This window comes from Manis pentadactyla, chromosome 2, assembly GCF_030020395.1.
Source record: "Manis pentadactyla isolate mManPen7 chromosome 2, mManPen7.hap1, whole genome shotgun sequence".
In the NCBI taxonomy this organism is placed as follows: Eukaryota; Metazoa; Chordata; class Mammalia; order Pholidota; family Manidae; genus Manis; species Manis pentadactyla.
In genome coordinates, this window is record NC_080020.1 from 213,599,024 (window position 1) to 213,621,687 (window position 22,664).

At 45.7% G+C, this 22,664-nt stretch overlaps 1 long non-coding RNA gene across 1 annotated transcript in view; it reads left to right on the top strand.

The window, feature by feature from the left end:
* The window catches only part of LOC118921637 (uncharacterized), a 43,455-nt gene extending 22,986 nt beyond the window's left edge, over positions 1-20,469 (top strand). The window contains exon 2 of the long non-coding RNA XR_005028436.2: positions 20,157-20,469. This is a non-coding gene — a long non-coding RNA (uncharacterized LOC118921637). The remainder of the gene's footprint in view (positions 1-20,156) is intronic.
* The last annotated feature ends 2,195 nt before the right edge of the window (positions 20,470-22,664 follow it).

Sequence of the window (22,664 nt, forward strand, 5' to 3'; positions counted from 1 at the left end):
GTGCAAGGCAGTGAGTGAGGCAGGCAAGACCCAGCTTGTTGGGCATTCCCAGTCTGCTGGAACTGCGGCAGCCCTCAGCCTATGTCTTGGACTCTGTTCCCCCTGTCACTCACATGTGGGTTTGGCAGTGGGGTTGCAGACATTGAGTTCTGACCTTTACCTGTTCTTGTTCCACTTGTTTTTAGCTTTGGCTATTTCCTGGTCCCTGCTTCTCTTCCATCTGCTCCTTTCCCATTCCAGCGTTGGCACTTGGCTCCTGCTATAAGCCTGGCCCAGCCTGGTGCTTTGGGATCAGCTGACACTGAGGGCTCCAGCCAGCCAGCACCACACTGTGGACTCATCCACAATTTGTGATTCTGTTTTCTGGCCTGGTCTCCTAACATCCTGCTTCACCTCCTGAATGTAGTTTCACATTCGTTCTTTGGATTTAACTCACTCTTCTGCTCTCCTGGTTCTGATGTTGAATCCAAAAAGGTATTAGAAAATTGCAGTTACTGACCTGCCCCACCTGATATAGGAGGGTAGGGGCACCCAGAGCAGGTGACGAAGGCCATAGAAATGGGTAAGATGTCTATGGTATTGTGATCTTGAGCTGAATGCCAGCCACACCAATGGACAGAAAATTGTCAAGGTGCTTCTGAAGGAGGAAACACTTGCCTGGTTTCTTATACAATGCAGCTTGTGCCAGGTCGATAATTCCGCTTCTAGACTGTGAATACTCTCTTTGTTCAAAACCATCTGTTTATTTTGGTGTGTTTTACACTGTGGCCAGCACACACAGCTCTACAACTTTCTCTTCAGCTCATCTTTTACTTCTTCCTCTCTTTCCTAGCAAGGGTAGGAAAGGGTAAAAGTGGACATCTGAAGTCTTTAAACAAAAGGAATGTATATCCGAGATTTTTAATAATCAAATGTATCTCCTTTTAGAACACAGGGTACTGGAGAGCCTTGGATGTATCTCTCTGTTCCTTTCTCTGCAGCACTATGTGGCAATGGGGGGTAGGAAGGAGAAGAGAACTGATTTAAGGGAGGGCCTCTAAGTGCCAGGCAATGAGGAGGGTACCTGGAGATAGTATCTTATTTAAGACTCACAACAATCCCCAGAATTAGGTACTATTACCTCATTTTATAGAGGAGGGAATGGACAGAAAACTTATAGGACTTGCCCAAGGTCGTGCAGGTGGGACTGGGAGGTGGAACTTGAACCCATATACTGCTATATGTGCCTAACACAAGTGGAACAATGAAATGCTTGTTAGAAATCAGCTAACTAAAACTGTGGTCCAGAGCATTCCAGGCCTGTTACCTCTTTGCTAGGACAAGGGCTGACATGGGCTTCAGAAACCCTGAGTTTGTTTCTTAATTAAGTCTTATAAGTTTAAAAGGAACTGCAGTTGTAGCTGGAGGTTGCCGCCTGCAAATCTGCTTTTTTAGACTGTGTCTTGCATTAATTAACATTCTCAGAGCTCTTTAAGATCTAAGATAAGAGATGTCATAGATGTGACAAGTGTGACTGTAACACCACCCAAAAAGCAAGGGAACATTCTAGAGACAGTATTGGGTCCTGGATTATGCATAGGTGGGCCCCACTGGCCTGCAAGGTATTCGGAATGCCCTGCGCTTGGAGTCAAGTCTCTTCCCTTTGGAGATGCACCAAAGTGAAATTCTACAGGGAGATTTCCGTGCTTGGGCAGAAGGTTCTGACCCTCACTAAAATATAAATGCCTCTGGGAGGTATTAATGGTTACTTTTACTTTTACCTGCGTGCAAAGGAATTTCATATTCTGTCCAGAAATGAAGTTTGGTTAGAGGGAGAGAAAAGCCAAGGACGTCAGGTGCCAGGGGATGGGAGGAGGAAGGCTGCACTGCCTGGAGGACAGAAACAGACAAATCCAAGACCAACTCTACCCAATCCAGAATTTTGCTTGAGGTTGTTCCTTAGAATAAGACAGTATTTTAATTCTAAGGTTAAAGGCCCAGATACAGGCACAGATTTAGACTCTAACTGCAAACAGGTATTAGAGACTTGGAAGTAGATGGAAACTTCTAGGGAAAGAAAATATGAGCATAATGAATGAGCAAAGGGCGGAAAGGTATTTCAGAAATGAGGTTGAAATGACTTCCCAAGGCAGGGAGTAAAGACAGAGAGCCAGAAAAAAGCAACAAGAGATCCACATAGGGTGGGAAGAAGATTTGGAAGCATCTTATGTTTCTCAATTATCTGACAAGACACAGAAAATGCTCTGTGTTGGCATTTTCACCCTGATGGCTTTACCCTTCTCACAACACCCCTAAGAGGTAGTTGTTATCTGTTTTACATGGAGAAGCTGAGGTTCACAGAGGGAAGTGACATATCCCACCAGTTAGCAGGTGGAACCTGGGATCCGGGTGTTCTGACTCCATGACTGTGCTCTTCCCTTCAGCCCATGGATGTTTCCCACATACATCATTATCAAGGACGCAAGAAACCAAGAGAGATGAAGGAACACAGTGGAAAGAACCTGAGCTGTAGAGCCAGCAGGTCTGAGTTTGCAGTTTGGCGCCAACATTCATTAGTTGTGTGGCCTTAGCAATTGCTTGCCCTCTTTTTCCTCCTCGTTTTCTTAGTTGCAGAATAAAGTGAGAGTTCCTGCCTCTTACACTTTTTAGAAGCCTTACTCATTTCACACTTGCAATGCAGATGATGATGAAAATCATAGTCACACATATTGAATAATTACTATGTAACAGACGCTGTTTTAAGCATGTCCCACATATAAACATATTTAATCCTTACAACTCTGTTAGATGATCATGATCCCTGTTTTACAGATGAGGAAACCTGCACAGAGAAGTTCAGTGAGTTGCCCAAGTTTCCATAGGTAGGAAGTGGGAAAGTCACATTTAGTAAGAGGCACAGATGAACCCCTGGGATCTGCAAGGATTGGGGAAGTGGTGCCCTTTTGCCATCACACTCAACTGCACAGTCTTTGCTCAGGTGGGAGCTCAGCAGGTAATGTTGACAATGATCAGTTTCTTCTTCTTGGTCCTCCTTGCCTTGATCATTGCCCACCGAGGAGGCTTCTCTTTCTCCCTCCGGCCCTGATTTCCCCTCGCTGCTTTTCCGCTGCATCGCTTGTGACTCAGTTCAGCACTCCTGTCAGGCTTCCTCTTACTAATCAGGTCTTGACTCCATCATTCCTCACCAATCCCCAATCCCCATGGGACTCCCAGCTTGGTTTCTCTATTTCTGGGCACCCCCTCGCTTCCCTAAACTCGCTTCTCAAAGTCCGATTCTGGGAGGCAACTTCTATTGGTTTCAGCTCCCTTAACTTCTCCCTCCTGGAGCACTTGGCCCAGTGGGACGTGGCAAGAGCTCTAGGCATGTCTGCATGTCAGACTATGAGGGGTGCTGGACGTGACCTTTAAGACTGCTCTGTCTCCAAGCAACTACTATTATCAAGCAAACAGAGCTGGCAGTGTGCTGGGCCTGGTACAGGGAACCAGGGTCAGAGGAATGTGCATCTGGAGCTTTTGGTCACTTGCAGTCTCCAGACCCAATATGGCCAGGTGGCTTCAAGTTTGAATTCCAGGGGCAAACCTTGTCAATCCAAGGTCTTGGAAAGTAAACTGAGCCTCCACAGCTGGTCTTCTTGCTGCAAGAAGCCCACTAAAAAGAGCTTTGGAGGAACTTCCTCCTCCCCAATTGAAGAAGCTACAGGTGGTGGCAGTCAAATGACTGGATGAAAAACAAGCCACTTTGGTTAGGGCAAGCCTGGAAGAGTAGAGATCCAGAAAAACCCACACCTCTATGGCCTAAAAGCGGGTTAAAGAGTGTCTGGAACTTGTGACACTACATGGCAAACACTTGGGAGCCGGTGCACAGCAGCCTAGCCAGCAGCCGAGAGTAACCGAGTAGGTAAACACCCAGCTCCTCTCTGCCCGGAAGCTCGTCCGTGCTGCTGCTGCCCTTTGAACCCCAGGGCCCTTCCGGAGGTGGAGCCGTCGCGCCCCCTCCCCTCTCTTGCAGGGCGGCGGGCGGGGCCGGCGCTCTGGGCCTGGAGGAGGGAGCGCCCTGCCTACTTACACCCACCTCCCCAAAGCTCCATTTAGCGCGGGCCGTTCCACTTACCCTGTAGCTTAGCAACCTGAGCCCCTGACAACAGATGCACTGGCAAAGCTTTACTCTCTCCACGCAGGTTTTGTCTTTTCTTCTTCCTTCCTCCTCTCTTTCCTACCCGCATTATCCTTTCCTTCCTCCCTCCCTTCCTTTCTTCCTTCTTTTCAAATAGTCAAACCTTTGATTATAACAAGGTCTTTGTGAATCCCTTCCAATGCTGACTTCACCTTCTCTAGCTTGCATGGACTCCTGCATGGACACCTGCTTTCTCTGTGGTCTTCCAACCTCAGGTCTCATACTAGTCCCACCTCCATACTGTAGACAGCTTGATCTTTCTAAAGCACAGTTCTGGTAAGCTTCCTCCCTTACTTTAAACCCTCCGACAGCTCCCAAGAGATGTTTTTGCACGACCCTCCAGCAGCCAGCCCTATCTATTTGATATCACTCCATCCTTCATCACACTGTCACACACTCTCCCCTACCAGATTATAATTCTCTGTCTTGCTTCCACGTCTTTGCATACGCTGTTCACTCTTCCTGGAAAGCCTTACTTCTGTTGTGAAATGTTCTTCCAAGATCCAGCTTAAAGGCAGGTTCCTCTGCAAAACCTTCCTGACTATGCTCCAGGCAGAATTGACCATCCCTTCTTCTACTTCTGTGGGTTACATATAGACCTGTACTGCAAATGTCTGTTTATGTGGTATTGTCACTAGACTGAACTCTTGGAGGGCAGGGAGTATTTCTCATCCTCCAACATGTCCCAGTGCCAATCACAGTGCCTGAAATATAGAGGGTGGTCCACACATGATCCAATGTAGAGTAAGGGAAGGAAGGAAAGAAGGAAGGAAGGAAAGAAGGATGGATTATGTGATGGAAACAAGTGAATCTGAACATCTAGGAGCCAAAATTGAAGGAGATGAGGGAATGGAGCCCAGAGTGACATCTGACTACCAGGATGAAAATGACTTCTCTTTGATTCCCATGCAGCAAACTTGTGGATCAAAGGCAAAGCAAGGTGAGCTTCTGGAGGCCTGGCACAGAACATGGTAAGAGAAGATTGAAAGCCAAACCAGCCCATTTGTTCCTGGATCTATTGCTTGCCTGTCTCTTGCTTTGTTCTGAACCACAGGGCTGCTGACCGCTGGAGGCTTGGTGTCAGTGGCTTCCAGCTGGGTGTGACCAATGGAAGGGGTCTCATGAGGCCCGCTGCTGAGCTGTGTGTGCTAGAGCAGATGGGGGACTCATGCTGGGTGAGTGAGGAGAAGACAAATGAGCATGTCAGATTGCACTTCCAAACAGCCATGTGGAATAGCTCATGATTGCACAGGAAGCCAGGCTGGGACTGGATTCTTTTGCTGTCTCTGCCAGTAGAACTAGAAGATACCTAGTTCAACTGCATCACTCAAATTCAAGCCAGTTAAAGTTTGCAAGTACATGTAGTGTGACAGGGTGATTGTTCTTTGCACAGACCTGGGTGTGTATCCACTCTGCTACTAGCTTTGCAGACAAATTACTTACTGCCTCATTTTTCTCATCTGTAAAATGGAATGATAAATACCCACCTTATAGAGTTCCAAGTATTTTGCATCTGATATGGCTTCAATAAAAGGAAACTATTATAACAACTGCTATTTATTAATTTATTAACTTTTTGAGGCCTCTCGAGCCTAAACTCTGAGCTTGGCCTCAAGGCTACAAGTGAAGGCACAAAGATGAATAAAAGCTTGTCAGTCAGTACTTTAGGGAGCTAACATCTAGAGCAGGGGTGGGCAAACTATGGTCTGTGGGTCAATTTTGGTTTTGTGCCTTTTTTAAAAATAAAGTTTTATTAGAATGCAACCATGTCCTTTCATTTACATATGGTCTGTGGCTGCATGCTCTAATAGTGGAATCAAGTTTTTTGCAACTGAGACCATATGACTCATAAAGTCCAAAATGTTATCTAGACCTTTATAAAAAAAGTTTGCTGATCCTTGGTCTAGATGAGTAGATACATATATAATCAGCAGGAAGCCAGCTGCAGAAGTGTAAATCATCTAAACTGATGGCCCAGAAAAAGAGAGAATTGATTCTGACTTGAGTAGGCATCAGGAGTTTTAAGCCAGGCCTTGAAGGCTGAGCAGGAAATGGATTCTCAGAGCCTGGGCGTGGGGAGTTATGGGAATGGGCATGTCAAGATAGATCACAAGCGTTTGAAAGGGATATTGTGTGTATGAAGATAGAAGAAAGTAGAGATCAAGTGGCTAGTCCAAAGTCACACAACTTTGGAGTTAGAATTTGAACCTTAGGTCAATGCCTTGTAGAGTTTACAGCACCTTATATTTAGATAAGATTTCATAAAGTACAAAATACATTAACATATACTGTCTTATTTAATTCTCACAACACATTAGGAGGTAGGTATTACTAGTCTGATTTTACAGATGAGGGACACTTATTTATTAAGCACCTATGGTGTGAAAAGTCCTTTATGTGCCACTAGGGACACAAGATTCGTGAGCCCCATCTCCAGCCTTACAGTGTGATGGGGGAGACAGGCTCATAGCCAAGTGCTCAGCACCAGAATGGAAGGGAGACCACAGCTCAGGGAGCCCGTGGAGGGAGGGAGTCAGTGGTTTGGGGTGAATGTTTGACAGTGATGCCAAATAAGCATGATGGAACTGGAGAGGGCGATCCCAGGGTCACTATGCAGGAGAGGGGAGGGATCTGGGCCTTGAAGGACAGGAAAGAATTAAAGCTGGTTCTGGGCTTTCCCACCCGGAAAACTGATGGCATCTGTCCGACATGAACCTGAGCCTGGTCAGAGGAACCTGAGCAGGGAACTGTATGAGGACGCAGGACTCGGCTGAAGGGGGGTCTGCTCCTCCATCTTCGTCCTGCAGATATACTTGGTAAAGGAGGAAACCCATGTCTAAGGCTGGAAAATAGCATGAAGACTGATAGCCAGGGAAGAGGGTCCAGCTCTGCCAGAGGAGGTGGCCCAAAATAGAGGGCTGGCAGTAGCAGCAGGGCCAGAGGGGAGATAGGCCTGGTTAGGGTGGGAGGGTGCCTCAGGAATGAATTCTAAGAGTGACATTTGGGAGAGTGACTCTGAGCATTTGGGGGCCAGGGCTGGGTTTCCAAGGCCCCATTCGCACTGGGTAGTTTTGTTGGTGGAAACAGGGAAGTCTAGGAGAAGGAGATGGGTTCCAGTCTTGGATTTAAGTTTGCAAAGGGACTTGGGGTATTTTGAGGGCAACAGTGCGCTGACTCTGAGGTGATAACTACACGTACAAGCCCCAGTACCCAGAGGACTGTTGCGAGATAGGAACTTGAGTTTTGGAGGTTTTTGGGTCAAGAACTTTAAAGAGATGGCTGAAGCTGTCGCAGTGAGTCCATCATCCGAGGACTGTCAAGGCTGAGGACCAAAGGCCGGGGGCTGGAGGAGGAGGCGCCGCAGAGAAGTCAGAGGAGGTATAATCAGAGGCAGGATGAGATTCGGAGGAGGCACCTTGAAAGAAAACCTGGGGTGAGACAAAGTTTCCTTGATTCAGGAGAGGCCCAGTTTCCTGGGGAAAGTTCTGAATAAAAAGTCAGTTTTGGAGGAAAGCCCATGCAGGCTCCCCAGTCAGCTTACTTTATACCAAATGACGAACCAAGCTTTTCAGGGTAAGGAGCAGGGAGAGGAGTCTGTGAGGACCTCGTGGCAATTTAATCCTGTGTGAATGTTGACGCTTGATGCCAACACTGGCACTCACGGCAACAGGGAGTCTCCCCGGCGCTTCAAGCAGCCCCAACCACTTGAGCAGGTGTGGATCGCAGAGGGGAACAGCAGCAGCAAGAGGCACAGAGGGCAGAAAACCTTAGGGAGCACCTTTAATGTGTGGGACTCTGGGGATGGGAGAGAGACAGGACAGAAACGACCCGAGGGAGCTCCTGAGGTAATAGAGTAAGGGGGGCCCAGCCCTGGCTGGGGTGTGACGAGTGGCACCAGGTAGGTGTAGAATGTGCAGTAGTCTCAGGGAGGGCAGGAAGGGGGAGGCTGTGCGTGGATCAGGGACGCCTCTGTGAGGGGAAGGGCTTGAGAGAGAGAGGGCAGGATTTCCACAGGTGGAGCCGGGGAGGGTGACCCAGGTGAGGAAGCAGCCTGAGCCCTGGGGTGAAGCTGGAAGGGTAAACTGTAGTCAGATGGTGAAGGGCACTGGACGCTGGGTTGAGGAGTGTACATAGGAGCTTGGCAGTGGGAAGCCCCCCCTGAAGGTTTAGGGCAGGGGACAGACTGACACTGATATGATTCAAAGCGGCTTTTGGAGAGTTCGTAATGGAAGTGTTCCCTAGCATGGATTGAAGTAGGAAGTGCCTGGCACCAGAGAGACCTCCTAGAAGGCCATGGCTACAGTCTAGTGGTAGCCTGAACTTTATCATTTCCTGAGGAGAACCTGGAATCCCTGGCCACCTCCTTGCTGTGCTGACCCTTACTCACTGTGCCAGACAGGGTTCCTGATAAGGCAGCTGGGTTACGTAGGCCAGTTGGGCAGCCATGGCAGCTTGGTGGGTGTGTCACAGACAAGCAGGATCCTCTCTGCTGCCCTGACCATATCCAGCCACTCTGAGCGGAGTGGCAGAGGCTCAAATAGCTGCACTGGCTTTCCCTTTCCAGGCAGATAGCTGCTTCAAAGCTCAGGCTTTTGATGAGCACTTGCTCATCTAGGGGGTCACCCTCCTTTCAGACTATTCATTTCTTTTTTATTTGTAAAGCCCATGATGTTTATGAGGTGACTTTTTTTGTTGACCACTATTTATTTACTTTCTTTATTAGGGGCTACCTTGAAATCAAGAGTTTCATCTTTTCCAACTTTGTATACCTCATACCAGGCATGTGACATTCATGCCAACCACGAATTCAACTAGAGAAACTCACCCTTCCTCTAAGAATTATTGTTTTGCCCCTGAGGCAGATCCCCCTTGGTTAACTGGCACTACACAATCTGAAGAAGAGACAGGGTAATAACCAAATAAAAACATTCTCTTGGCATCGGCACTTCCCTCAGTAGAGAAGGAATTGTTCTCCTGTGTGGGGTTCTGTAAAGGTGTATAAAGAGTTACTTAAATCCCTGCCCACAGGACTTGGCCATATAAAGGCATTCCACCCAGAAGGAATGTGGGAGTCGCGCTGGGAAAGGGGTTTTTCTGTAGGCTCTGGGGGCCTGGAATACTTGAGCCAAGGCTAATGTCTGGGGCTACAGACACAGGGAGACGTCAGTGCCTGCAGCCACTGAGCCTGTTCTAGGGTCCCTGGCTTCCTCTGCCTGGCCTGGGCCTATAGTGCAGGTGACTCCAGATACTGATGTGGCTCCTGAGTGGGGAAGACTCCAAATAGTGATGATCATTACAGCAGCTGCTGTTTGCTGAGTGCCCGCTGCCAAGAGCTGTGTGTGTGTGAGACCTCATAGCCACCCCATCTCCCCAGCCCAGCCGCTGGCTCTTGGGGACACGTGGCCGTGGCATCCTCCTGGAGTGCTGGACCTCTCGGCTCTCAGTGGTCTGGACCTGCTGCGCATCTTCTGTTTTGTCCTCTCCTGAGACCCCTGCAGCAGCTCACAGAAGGTGCTTGAGGATGACTGAAGTTAGTTGTCTCATTTTTGCCCCAATTTGAGCATGAAGGACATAGCTCACGATCTTCTCCCCTCAATTTCTCTGGCTCTGTAAGGGGTGGCATTATCATCCCTTGGCTTGCCAAGTAGAACTATTTATCTTTCCTCTCCTCTGGGTTGACCAATGTTTGCTTGCTCTAAGACCTCCCTCCAAAACATTTACCCTGTGAAGCCGCTACGTTCCTGCTAAGGTCTCCCTCAGTATGTACGTGTGTATATGCAGCTAGTTACCTGCTTTTCTGTGTTAAACAAGTGGGTGTTTTCCTTCTCCAGCTGTTTCACTCTCCTGCCAAAAACTCACCCCTCCTTCGAACATTAGTTCTCATCTCCTCTTCCCTTCTTGGGAAGTTGAGCTAGTAGGAAAAATCTAAAAGCAGGTAGCTGGGGCTTTCTCATGCCATGAAATGTTGGCATGCCTGATGTTTGCCCCTGACGACTTACTAGATATGCAGCTGCTTAAGGGATGTGAAAAGCCCTCACCCTTCTCTGGGGTCAGAGAAGGGCAGGCTTGTGTTTGAGCAGCAGCGTGTTGTGTTCGGAGACATTATACACTGCATCAATATTTGATGAGGCTCCAGCGGGTACGCTGCGCTTGGCTGGCTGGCTGCTGTGTGACTACAAGCTGTCCTGTGCCTGATGTCACATGCCAAAGACCTATGGCCTCAGGGAAGGAGTGGCGCGTTTGTCCTTTAGAGAAGACAGCAGGTTGATCGGGCAGCAAACTGGCCATTCTTTTTTCTTGCTCTCCCATTTGTGAGGAAATCATTTTATTACCTGCCAATTCCTGATGGCTTATTCTGTGACAGGCATGTAACAGGTGTTATCTCATTTAGTCCTCAGAAAGCTCATTTTATAGTTGAGAAAACGGAGGCCTGGAGAATTAGAAACTTGCTCAAGGTCAAATAGTAAGTGGTGATCTTAGGAGGGCAGCTAACAAAGGAGAAGTAGGATAGGAGTCAACTTGACCTTAAAAACAGGGGCCTTCAGGAGAGATGTTTTCACAAATCATGGACTCTGAAGCTCAAGAGAATCTTAGGGAAACAGGAAAAGGGTCAAGAGGCTTGTTCCTAGACACCTGCAGGCCTGCCTCAGTCTTAACACAAGAATCATGGCCTTGACCTTTTATGCCTCCTTCAATTTTACTGTCTCTTCCCCTCTACTGTTCTGTTTGTCAGGGCTGGTCCTCTCCCTTTAAGAGCAAATATAATGATCCCAAGGGGCTTTCAATTCTTTTTATTGTTGTTTATTGAAATAGTGTCTGAACTATAGCTCTAAATAGCTGTCTCTCACCCCTAGAGGAGGCTGAGGCACCCTCTCTCCCTGGGTCTGTTACAAAGTGCCAATGTCTTTGCCCAGCCCCTCAGCACTGCTGCTGCAGGTGGACTGTGGGTTTGTTTGAATCTTGGGTGCTCCCTCTCAAATGCCTGTGAACTTAGCATTGCATCATTTTTAGTGTCCATCCCTACATGTCTTGGGACATCCAGCCTGGGCACAGCACCCTAAGCTTGTCTGGCTGGGAAGGGGGTGTGGAGTGAGGGAATCATGGATAAAACAAGGTCGTGTATGCAAAAGGACTCACTACAGTGCCTGGCCCATGGTAGGTATTCCACACATGTTACTGGAATTTAGAGTGGAAGAATAGGGTTTTAATTTTGAAAAGGAACTTAAAAACTCTTGGCTCAAAGCTAGATCTTCTGCCCATATTTCACTTGGATTGTTTGTCTTTTTGCTATTGAGTTGCATAGGTTCTTTATATATTTTGGATATTAACCCTTTATCAGATGTATGATTTGTAAATATTTTCTTCCATTCAGTAGTTTGCCATTTATTTTGTTGATGGTTTCCTTTGCTGTGAAGAAGCTTTTCAGTTTGATATAGTCCCATTTGTTGATTTTGCTTTTGGTGTCAAATCCAAAAAATCATTGCTAAGACCAGTGTCAAGGAGCTTACTGCCTGTGTTTTCTTCTAGGATTTTTATGGCTTCAGGTCTTACATTTAAGTCTTTAATCCATTTTGGGTTAATTGTTGTGTATGGCATAACAGGGTGGTCCAGTTTCATTGTTTTGCATGTGCTGTCCAGTTTCCCAGCACCATTTATTGAAGTCCTTTCCCCATTGCATATTCTTGGCTCCTTTACTGAAAATTAATTGGCCATATATGCATGGGTTATTTCGGGGCTCATTATTCTGTTCCATTGATCTATATGGCTCTTTTTATGCCAATACCTTACTGTTTTCTAATATAGCTTGGAATCAGGAAGTGTGATACCTCCAGCTTTGTTCTTCTTCAAGATTGTTTTGGCTAATTGGAGGCTTTTGTGGTTCCACACAAATTTTAGACATTTTTGTATTTTTGTGAAAAACACCATCAGAATTTTGATAGAGATTATAATGACGTTGTAGATTGCTTAGAGTAGCATGGACATTTAACAACACAATAATGCCCTTAGATGCCCTGGGCTCTGTACTTTAGAGGACCTCCACGATAACCCTCTTTCAACCATGCCTCTCTCTGTGCTAAGGAATCTGCAGGGTCAAGGACATGTGACTACCTGTAGTCTATGACCCTCTTCTAGAACATTCTTTGGGCACCTAGGGAATTTCTAGGTTCCTAGAATTCCCTGTCTGAATGGCCCAAGCCTGCCCAAGCCTTTTTCCCAGGTCCATCCTACCAGAGGCAGAGATCACAGAGAGTATGGCTCAAAGGGTGCCAAACAGGAGGCTGGTAGTGCTGTATATGGTTGGAGCCTGGACATGTGGGCTGGGACAAGGGCAAATGGAGTGGAGGATAGGAAGAGAAGTCCATGGATCCAGGGCCGAGCATTTGGGGGGCAGGCTCTTTGTGTAGCAGAATTCCAAGGAGGGTGAGACCTCTAAACTTGAACCTGGCCTTCTAAGTCACTGTGAATATGTATTTGTCATGATAGGGTTGATAACACATTTTGTTTGTTAGCTTGATCTATAACTTTTAAACATTAGGCCTTTGTATATGGGCCTCTTGTACTGTGGTGTTGGGCCCCATGAATGTTAGGGGTGGCCTGTATTATGGTGATATCTTATGAGAGCCTCAAGAGGAACCCTAATTAAAAAGACAGAGAATCACTCACTAAGGTGACTGGGAGAGCATGGCTGCGTGTTTTTCTGGTAATGCCTTGTGGACGTTCAAACGTATCAAAAACAGAGATAATAGTATGAGAATTGTGAATGGGCTATGAGACCAGCTGCACAATTGTGTTAACATAATACCCATTCTTGAAAAGAGGTGACTCTTTGGCCTTCAAATCAATTTTGCTTTAAAACTGAAAAACTTTGAAAATGCTTTGAAGGGTCCACTTCTAAGCCTTCATCCAGACCAATGGCCTTTCATAATAAGTAGCCCTCTTTTCCTCATTCCTTAAAACTGGAGGTCAGGGAGGGTATACCATTTCTCAATATATGTCTTCTTCCTTTTGCTTCTTTCCATGGATAAGTTTCTCAGACTCCAAAGGTGAGGGGATGGACTCCTTGGGGAAGGGCCAGGTTAGAGGCTTCATTCCACCGAAAGGAAAGCCCTTCTCTGTGGCCCTTCTGCTTATCTCAACGCCTAGAGGAACAGCCAGGCTATAGCCTCCCTCTGCAGCTGTGAGATGGCCATGCCCTTGGCTGTGAGGCTCCAGTACCAAGGTTTATAGGAAGCTGCACCCTGGGCTATTGTGCTGCCCTCCCTGAGGGAAAGCCTCCTTCCCTCCCACAATGGCACATTAGGCTGTCTCTGTTTATTATCTTGCCTGTGTCCAGTTCCCAGAACTCCCTGGAAGATTCACAAGCCTCAGACAATGAGGTGTCTCATCTGGAGAAAAAGGAGGGGCAGGAGAGTCACCCAAGTGCACAAGGACGCAGTGACCTTGGAGTCACTGCGGCTCCTAATTGCTGTCGACAGAAGTCACCCAGCAGCGCTCAGGGTCTGACTGTGTTGCCAAAACTAGGTGGGAATAGGAAGTGCTCTAGCAAGCATATTGGGGGAAGGCTCGGGCCTCATCTTGGTGGTCAGAGGGTGGAACTGGTAACCCCTCATATAATATCACACTGTAGTTATTGCCTGTAGTTATTACCCTATAGCCTAGGCTGGAAGGACTGACCTTCAACAAGAATATGAGGTCAGGCAAGTTTATGTTGGCCAAGCTACCCTGCATTACCTCTATCCCCCAGACCCCAGATGGACATCATGCTTCCCTGTCTCTTACCCAGGATTCACCCATGTCTCCCAGCTTCCAAGGCCAACACTGGGCTTCCTGGGAGGGTCCCATCACAGTGCCCTCTTCTGCCACACCCTCAAGGACTAAGGTTTACACACACACACACACACATGAAATTCACTGGTTGGCATTTTGTTTCGCCAGAATTCTGTTTACTAATGGGAGGCAGAGGAAGGGTGACTCTCCCATTCCAGAGAACATTTCTTCATTTAAACCCTTGTCACTTGTTTTCTAACCTTCAGGTGAGGGCTGTGTTGATCCTCTGTGTGAATGAGAGAAAAGAGCCCCTCCCTCTGGCAGACACAGGCCGTGCTTCATGGAGCTGAGGTTGGCTTCCAGCCCCTACTTGCCCCTTGCCCAGACACCCTTGTGCTCTGGGTTCTCTCTCAACTGCACGTGCCCCACAGGAGTGATTCTAATGGGAAAGATTCTAATGCTGGGGAGGAGGAGGAAGTTCTGGGGGCAAATGAAGCCTTATAGTTGCTCATAAATCACCTTATGTAGGTGTCTGACTACCCTGTCGACGTGATGCTGTTAGGCTGGTGCCATAGGCTGGATGCGCCGCCCTGGCTCAGCGGGGTTATTAATGACTAGGAGCCCCTGCTAAGCGCCCCGCAGGAGCGACGCCCAGTGTGTGGGAGACTTTACAGTGGGCCACGTTTTTCAGAATGATCTTATTTGATCCAGTGGCAACTTTGGGAAGTAGGCAGGGCAAGAAGATTATACCCATTTTATAGATGAGACACCTGAGACTCAGGGGAGATGAAGTGACGTGCACATAGTCACCCAGCTCATAAATGGCCAAGCTGGAACTGTTATCCTCCAGTTTTACTGGCTCAGCAGCTATACCACATTGCCTATTACCAGACTGACTCACAAAGTCCAGCTTTCATCTTAATTTTCTAGAATGCACAAATATTTAAGAAGTGCTTTGTGTATCCAAACTGTGGACTGTTTGCCCCACACATTCTTTCATGTCCTACCAGCCATTTTGACCAGGTTCTCCTAACAGTATTTTACATCTGTTCAGCACTGTTGTGGAGAAGCCTTTTTCCAATAGGCTTGTGAGGGTGGCAGGGCAGGTGTTCACTGCATTTCAGTTGAACAGATGGAGCTCCAAAGAGGACGGGTGGACTGCCCAGCTCACACGGCTTTTCATTTGTAAGCCCAGGGAGCTTTCAGCTTCGTCATGCTGCCTCTTCTCCAGAGGGCCTGGGAAACATAAGTAACTGCCTACAGGAAATATGCTTCACCTTCCTCCACAGACACAGTGTTCCAGGAGAGCCAGACTCCCTGGAGACAGAACGGAGAGGGTGTGTGTATATGGTGTTTCTTCCAGGCTCCAGTTCACATTAGAAGCAGATGAGCCACTGAGTATTTCACGGTGGGTCAATCCTAATCTGTATCCTCTTTAAAACAGACCAGAACAACTGAATCACAGGATATCAGAAAAGAAGGGGAACCACAGAATCTTTCTTCTAGTCTACTGCCTTCCTTCTACAGATGAAGAAATAGTTTTGTTTTGTTTTTATAGCTTTATTGAGGTATAATTGACAAAATGTAAGATATTTGAAGTTACACCCTGATGATTTGCTAGCAGACACATTGTGGAAAATTCCCCCTACCTAGTCAATTAACACATCCATCACCTCACATATTTACCTTTTTTGGTTTATTTTTGGTGAGAACATTTAAGTTCTACTCTCAGCAAATTTCAATTGTAAAATACAGTGTTAGCAAGTAGAGTCACCATTGTTACACATAAGATCATCAGACCATATTCATCTTATAAGTGAAAGTTTGTACCCTTTTACCAACCTCTCCTTATTTTTCTAGAATGCACACATATTTAACCCTTGCAATCACTTTTCTATTCTGTTTCTGAGAGTCTGACATTTAAAATAATTTAATGATACATATAAATGATGCCCTGCAGGATCTGTCTTTCTCTGTTTGGCATATTTCACTTAGGTTCATCCATGATCCATGTTGCTGCAAATGAAAGGATTTCCTTCTTTTCCAAAGGCTGAATAATATATATATATGTATATATATATATGTGTGTGTGTGTGTGTGTGTGTGTGTGTGTATGTATGTATTTATTATTATGTATAATATATATTATATATGAATGGATCACATTTTCCTGATCCATTCATCTGTCAGTGGACACTTAGATTGTTTCTCTACTTGGCTATTGTGAATAATACTGCAGTGAACATGGGAATACAATATTGCTTTGAGATAATGGTTTCATTTCTTTTGGATATATACTGAGAAGTGGGATTGCTGCATCATATGGTAATTCTATTTTTAATTTCTTGAGGAACCTCCATACTATTCTCATAGTGGCTGTACCAGTTTACATTCCCACTAGTGGTGTCTATGGGTTCCCTTTTCTCTACATCCTCACTAGTGTTTTTCTCTTGTGTTTTTGATAATAGCCATCCTAACAGGTATGAGGTGATATCTCATTGTGGTTTTGATTAACATTTCCCTGATTGTTGGTTATGTTGAGCATCTTTTCCTGTACCTGTTGACCATTTGTGTATATTCATTGGAAAATGTCTAATTAGATCCTTGGCCCAATTTTTAATTGGGTTATTTGGGTTTTTGCTATTGAGTTGTGCAAGTTCCTTACATATTTTAGATACTAACTACTTATTAGATATTTGGTTTGCAAATATTTTTTCCCATTCTTAGGTTGCCTTTTCATTATGTTGGTGGTTTCCTTTAGATATTCCATGTTCATGGATTGGGAGAATTAATATTGTTAAAATGTTCATACCTTCAAGGCAGTCTACAGATTCAATGCAATCTCTATCAAAATTCCAATGGCATTTTTCGCAGAAATAGTAAAAACATCAAAAATTTATATGAAACCACAAAACTCTCAAATAGCCAAAACAATCTTGAGCAAGAACAAAGCTGGAGCATCATGCTTCCTGATTTCAAACTATATTACAGGGTGATAGTAATCAAACAGTATGACACTGGCATAAAAACAGGCACATACAACTGTGGAACAGAATAGAGAGCCCAGAAATAAACCCATGCATATATGTCAACTAATTTGCAACAAAGGAGCCAAGAATATACAATGGGGAGAGGACAATCTCTTCAATAAATGGTGTTGGTAAAACTGGACAGCCACATGCAAAAGAGTAAAAACTGGACCACTGCTCTCTTACACCACATACAAAAATTAACCCAAAATGGATTAAAAACTTGATTGTAAAATCTAAAACTGTAACACTCCTAGAAGAAATCATAGGGAATAAATGCCTTGACATTGGCCTTGGCAATGATTTTTTGGATTTGACGCCAAAAGCAAAGGCAATAAAAGCTAAAGGAAATAAGGGAGACAACATCAAAACATAAAGCTTCTGGAACAGTACAGATGAAGAAATAGTTTGAGGCTAAAATAGAGACAGGTTAAGTGAGTTGCTCAACTGCCCACCTAGTTATGGGTAGAGGAAATATTTCACAGTGTCATGTTGAAGTTTGTTAGCTTGGTTTCTGCCTGCACATATTCACAATCTGGAGATTAGGCCCTGGGACAGGTGAATGGCTTAGTGTCATTTGAAGGAGATCCAGGAAAGTGAGGGTAAGGAATGTGGAATAGAAGGTTGGCATTTTATTGCTTGTTCTCAATCTGAAGTCTGGGCTCTGTTAGTTCCTCCCAATTCACTATCACCTGGAAAGAAAAAAATATCTCCTTCTGTATTGACCTGTGCTCTCTGGGTTCTAGACCTATGCTCCACCCTCTGCAGAGTCTCATTTTTCTCTGGGAGAAGTTGTTTCCTTAACACATATTTACTGAGCACAGGGCCCTGTCCTAGGCCCCGGGATACCCAATAAGCAAGACAGACATGTTTCCAGTTATCATTCTAGCAGAAGCAGAAAGGCTGCTTAAAATGATTAATTCTAGAATTAATTAATTTTACAGTTAATCCTGAGAAAACCCTGGAATCAGTATTCATAATTTGGTTGGGCTTTTAGCTGGCCCCACCTACCTGTTCTGGATCCTGAGATTTCGTTCTCAGCCTCTGGGTCTGAACACTATTGTCTGCTAGTTTCCGGAGGCCCACTGTGGACCACAAACCTTGATTTATGAGTGTCACATAAATGACTACATCCTTGTGTTCTCCTGGTTGACCTGAGCACCTTAATTTGTCACTGTGCTGGATACTGGGAAAAGGATGCTGAACAAGTCAGAGATGGCCCCTGTTTGCAGGGACAGGTGCTGGGCTTCCTGACCTCTTACTCTCTTGCTAGGGCTACCCATGTTTTCCCTGTTCACTTGGAACTGCTGAGTATTAGCCTCGGCTCTTCCACATAGATTCTGTCTTATATGTATCTTCTCTTTGATCTCATGTCAGTCTCTGCACTTGTTTAGGATGTTTGGATTCATGGTAACTGTCCTTTCCTGATGAACTGACCCTAGCTGTAATCTCTGGCATGACAGCTCCTGCCACCATGCCCACCAGCTTGGCCCTCTTCCCAGTTCTGTCTCTTCCTGGCTCACTTCATCTGAGCAACCTATGGCCTAGAGCTGACTCACCATCATAACAGGCCCTTGATAAGTATTTATGAATTGAATCAATTCAGAGTGATTCAGAAATTCCAGGAGCCTTTAAAAGAATCCAGAAGAGTTGGCTATAGTCTAATAGTATATTCCAAATTGAGAGTACCTCTTTTGTTCCTGTGCTTCTCTGTGGTCCAGAAGTTTAAAAGAAAGCTTAAAGAGTCTCATGGTGGGTGTGAGTCAAGGTGAGGCCAGGGGCAAGTCTCCACATAAGGCTTGTATGTGTAGGAATGGGTGGCAGCCTCAAGCCCAGCCATCTAGGGACCAGCACACCTCCAGAACTGGAGGTGCTAGAAACAGGTGGTGCCTGTTATGGGCTGATCTGGTGAGTGAGTATTTTCTTCCCTCCACACTTCTGCATAAACAGGTCAGCCCACACAGAAAGCAGAAACAAGGCTGGTCTGTGAGGCGCTTTGCTTTCCTTGAATGCCTCTTTATATTTTTGCATGGGCTGTTCCTCTGGATTAGAAACCTTTGTTGGCAGTCATGAACTTTTTTCATACCCACATAAGGTAGAGGCAGACAACTTACTTGTGCACCAAAGCTGATGCCCTGTGAAGCAGATGACCAGGCCCCTGCTGAGGAGCTGCCAATGGCAATTGTTTCAGCACCTTGCTCAACTTAGCCACTGTGTCACTAATTGGAATGCACTCCGGTCCCTGCTTAAAGTGAGCTTAGACCTTTTCCCAAATTCTTTTTGTCTCTTAGTGATTTTACCCCCAGGGTAAGAGAAAGATTTGCTTTCTCTCTGAAAGAGTGGTTGAACCTTTATATCTTGAGAGGCAGCATCTAAGATGGCCCCCAATGATCCCCATCTCCCATTATTCATACTCTTGTGTAATCCCCTCCCTTTGAATGAGGCTGGACTTAGTGACCTGTTCTAAGAGTAGAATACAGCAAAAGGGATGGGACGTCCCTTCCAAGATCAGGTTATAAAAAGACTGGCTTCAGGCAGAGAAAGACAAGTACCAAATGATTTCACTTATCTGTGGAGTATAAGAACAAAGGAAAAACTAAAGGAACAAAACAGCAGCAGAATCACAGAACCCAAGAATGGACTAACAGTTACCAAAGGGAAAGGGACTGGGGAGGATGGGTGGGAAGGGAGGGAGAAGGGGGGGAAGAAGAAAGGGAGCATTACGATTAGCATGTATAATGTGTGTGGGAGCACAGGGAGGGCTGTGCAGCACAGAGAAGACAAGTAGTGATTCTACAGCATCTTACTACGCTGATGGACAGTGACTAATGGGGTATGTGGGGGGGACTTGGTGAAGGGGGGAGTCTAGTAAACATAATGTTCCTCATGTAATTGTAGATTAATGATACCAAAAAAAAAAAAATCTGGGAAAGGGTGGTTCCCAGCTGGAGATGTGATTTGTAGGTGTGTGTCTTGATCTGAAATATTTCTTGGAGCCTCAGTTTTTCTCACTGTGCTTTCAATAAACTATTTCACTGCAAACTATCACTCAGTGTCAAAAAAAAAAAAAAAGACTGGCTTCTGAACTGGACATCTGCATTTCCCTCTCCTCTTTCCTCCTCTTCTCTCTCCTGCCTCCTCCCCTCCTCTTCCCTTCCCAACCTCTTTCTCTCTCTCTCTCTCAGATCATTCACACTGGGGCAAGCAAACCGCCATGTTGCCAGCAGCTCTATAGAAAGGCCCACGTGGCGTGGCGAGGAATTGAGACCCTCAGCCCAAGAGCCTATGAGGAACTGAGGCTTGCCAGCTTCCCCATGACTAAGCTTAGGAGGGGATCCTTCACTCCAGCTGAGTCCTGAAATGCCTGCATCCCCAGCAGACAGCTTTATTGCAGCATTACGAGAGACCCTGAGCAGGCATCTCTCAGCTCAGCTGCACCTGGATCCCTGGCTCACAGAACTGTGAGATAATAAAGGTTTGTTGTTTTAAGCTGCTAAATTTTGGAGTCATTTTGTATGCAGCAATAAATAAATAATATAAATCCCCATATAGGAACTCCAGATACATGGCCTTCATCTCTTCACTAGCTAGTCATTCATAACCTTCCTGCCATCTGCCTTTTGTCCCCAAAACTGCAGCTGGGCAGGCTTTGTGCAGTGCACAAATGGCTCAATTACATGGGGTGACCCTGGCCCCACTCCTGCTGAAAACTCCTCGTCCGGTGTCACTGGTGACTTGCTCTTGTGTAAGTCTGATGACCTTCCCTTAATTCTTTTTTTTCATTTCTCAGTTTTTACGTGACACTGTGAACCACCCCCTCATCCTTGCAACTTGTTAGGTAGGATTGAAGGAGACAGGACTGAGACAGAATAAGGACACAGGTGGTACAGTGCTAAAAACAATCACAACAACGGCAAACCCCAGTGCAGCTGTTCCTGAAGCCGGCCCTTTATCGTAATCTCCTGCACATGTTGCCTGGGGTTCCTGATCTCATTCGCCTGGGCTCCTCTCCTTCCAACTTCCTGTCTCCAGTGAGTTCTTGTTCTCTGCTCTGGCCTTGGGCCTCTTCCTTTATTGTTACCCTGGTGTCCTGCCAAAATGGAATTCATCCTTTGTTCCTTACTGTTTACCCAAATCTCCCTACTCTAATAAAGTTTGAGGAGGCAGAGGAGAGGTGTTTTCAATACAGAGTTGCAAACAGTGGACCATGACAACCCTCTGTTCTTAGAAGTTCTTTGGTGACTGCAGACCTCCTAGACCTCCCCCTCCATTCTCTCACCCCTACGCCATGCAGCTCTGTTTAATTTTCTTTTGTTGGCTTGTCTCCTGCTAACCTATGCCTCCAGTCATACCTGCCACCTGAAGGTTTAGAGAGGCTTTTTTCCTATGGGAAAAGAGTTTCCTCCTTAAGAGGAATTCTGTTCCCAGGCAATACGCTAAGGTTTTTTTTTCACATGCCTCAGTTCTTAAAGTGACCGCAGATGGAGGAAGTGTTAAAGGTCACCTCCCCGAACTGGCTCACAGTGTTAGTGAGCAGTTTGAGACAGTGAAGATTCTTTTCTAGAATTCTCTTTTTTCCGGGGCCGTTGATCTTGCTCTTCCTTGGCACTTACCCTGGTATGCTGCAAGCACTTTTACCACGGGTTTCCGAGTTTTTATCGTAGTTCGGACACTGACTTCTGATTTGATGCGTTCTCCATTCTACTCATGTCGGCAGCCTTTTACTTTGAGAATGGTTACAGTGGAACGGGTGCCTGTACTCCTCATGCCAGCCCTGTGTTGCTTGTAGATGATGTTTTCTTTGACCAGCTTTGAAAAATCCAATTTAGATGGCCACCACCTGCAGTTTTAGTCTTGTACTCAGTGCTAACTCAGAGACTCCTTTGTTATCAAAACAATTGGGCTAGACTTTGTTGAACAATCTCTCTCTTTCTCTGGCACTGTTATTTTCTAAAAGTTTCCCAATCATGTCACAAATTTTCTCCCTCTCTGGCTTTCGTGACATGAAGTCTTTCCTTCCTCTCTTCCCACCTCTCAGACCAATCGTCTTTCTTTACACCACCTCCTTTTTTCTGTTTCTCAAAGGTGAGCCCCTCTGGCTCACTTTTCCCTCTTTCCCAGGAAACCTCTTCTACTCTCAGGCTTTCAGTTATGACATCTAAAACTTACTAGATTATTTATTTATTTACTCATTCATGTCTTTATGTATGTACGTATTTTTTACCATCCTAACCATTTTAAAGTGTACACTTTAGCCGTATTAAGTACATTGATGTCGTGCAACATCGCCCCCGCCCTTCTCCAGAACTCTCTTCATCTTGCAAAACAAACTCTGTCCCCATTAAATACAAACTCCCCATTCTCCCCTCCCCCAGCCCCTGGCAACCACTTTCTACTTTCTGTCTCTGTGAATTTGGCCACTGTACGTACCTCATTTAAGTGGAATTATACAGTATTTGTCCTTTTGTGACTAGCTTATCTCACTTAGCTTAATGTCATCCATATTGTAGCATGTCAGCTATTACTTTTGCATGAGTGATTCCAAATCTATGGCTCTAGTCCTTACCTCCCTCTCAAAATTTGCTTCTACACTTCCAGCTCCCTTTTGGATTCTTTAACACGGAGTCATTGAGTCACCTCAAAGTGCACAAGTCTACAACCATGCACCTCTATCTGCTTTCCCTCCAAATCAG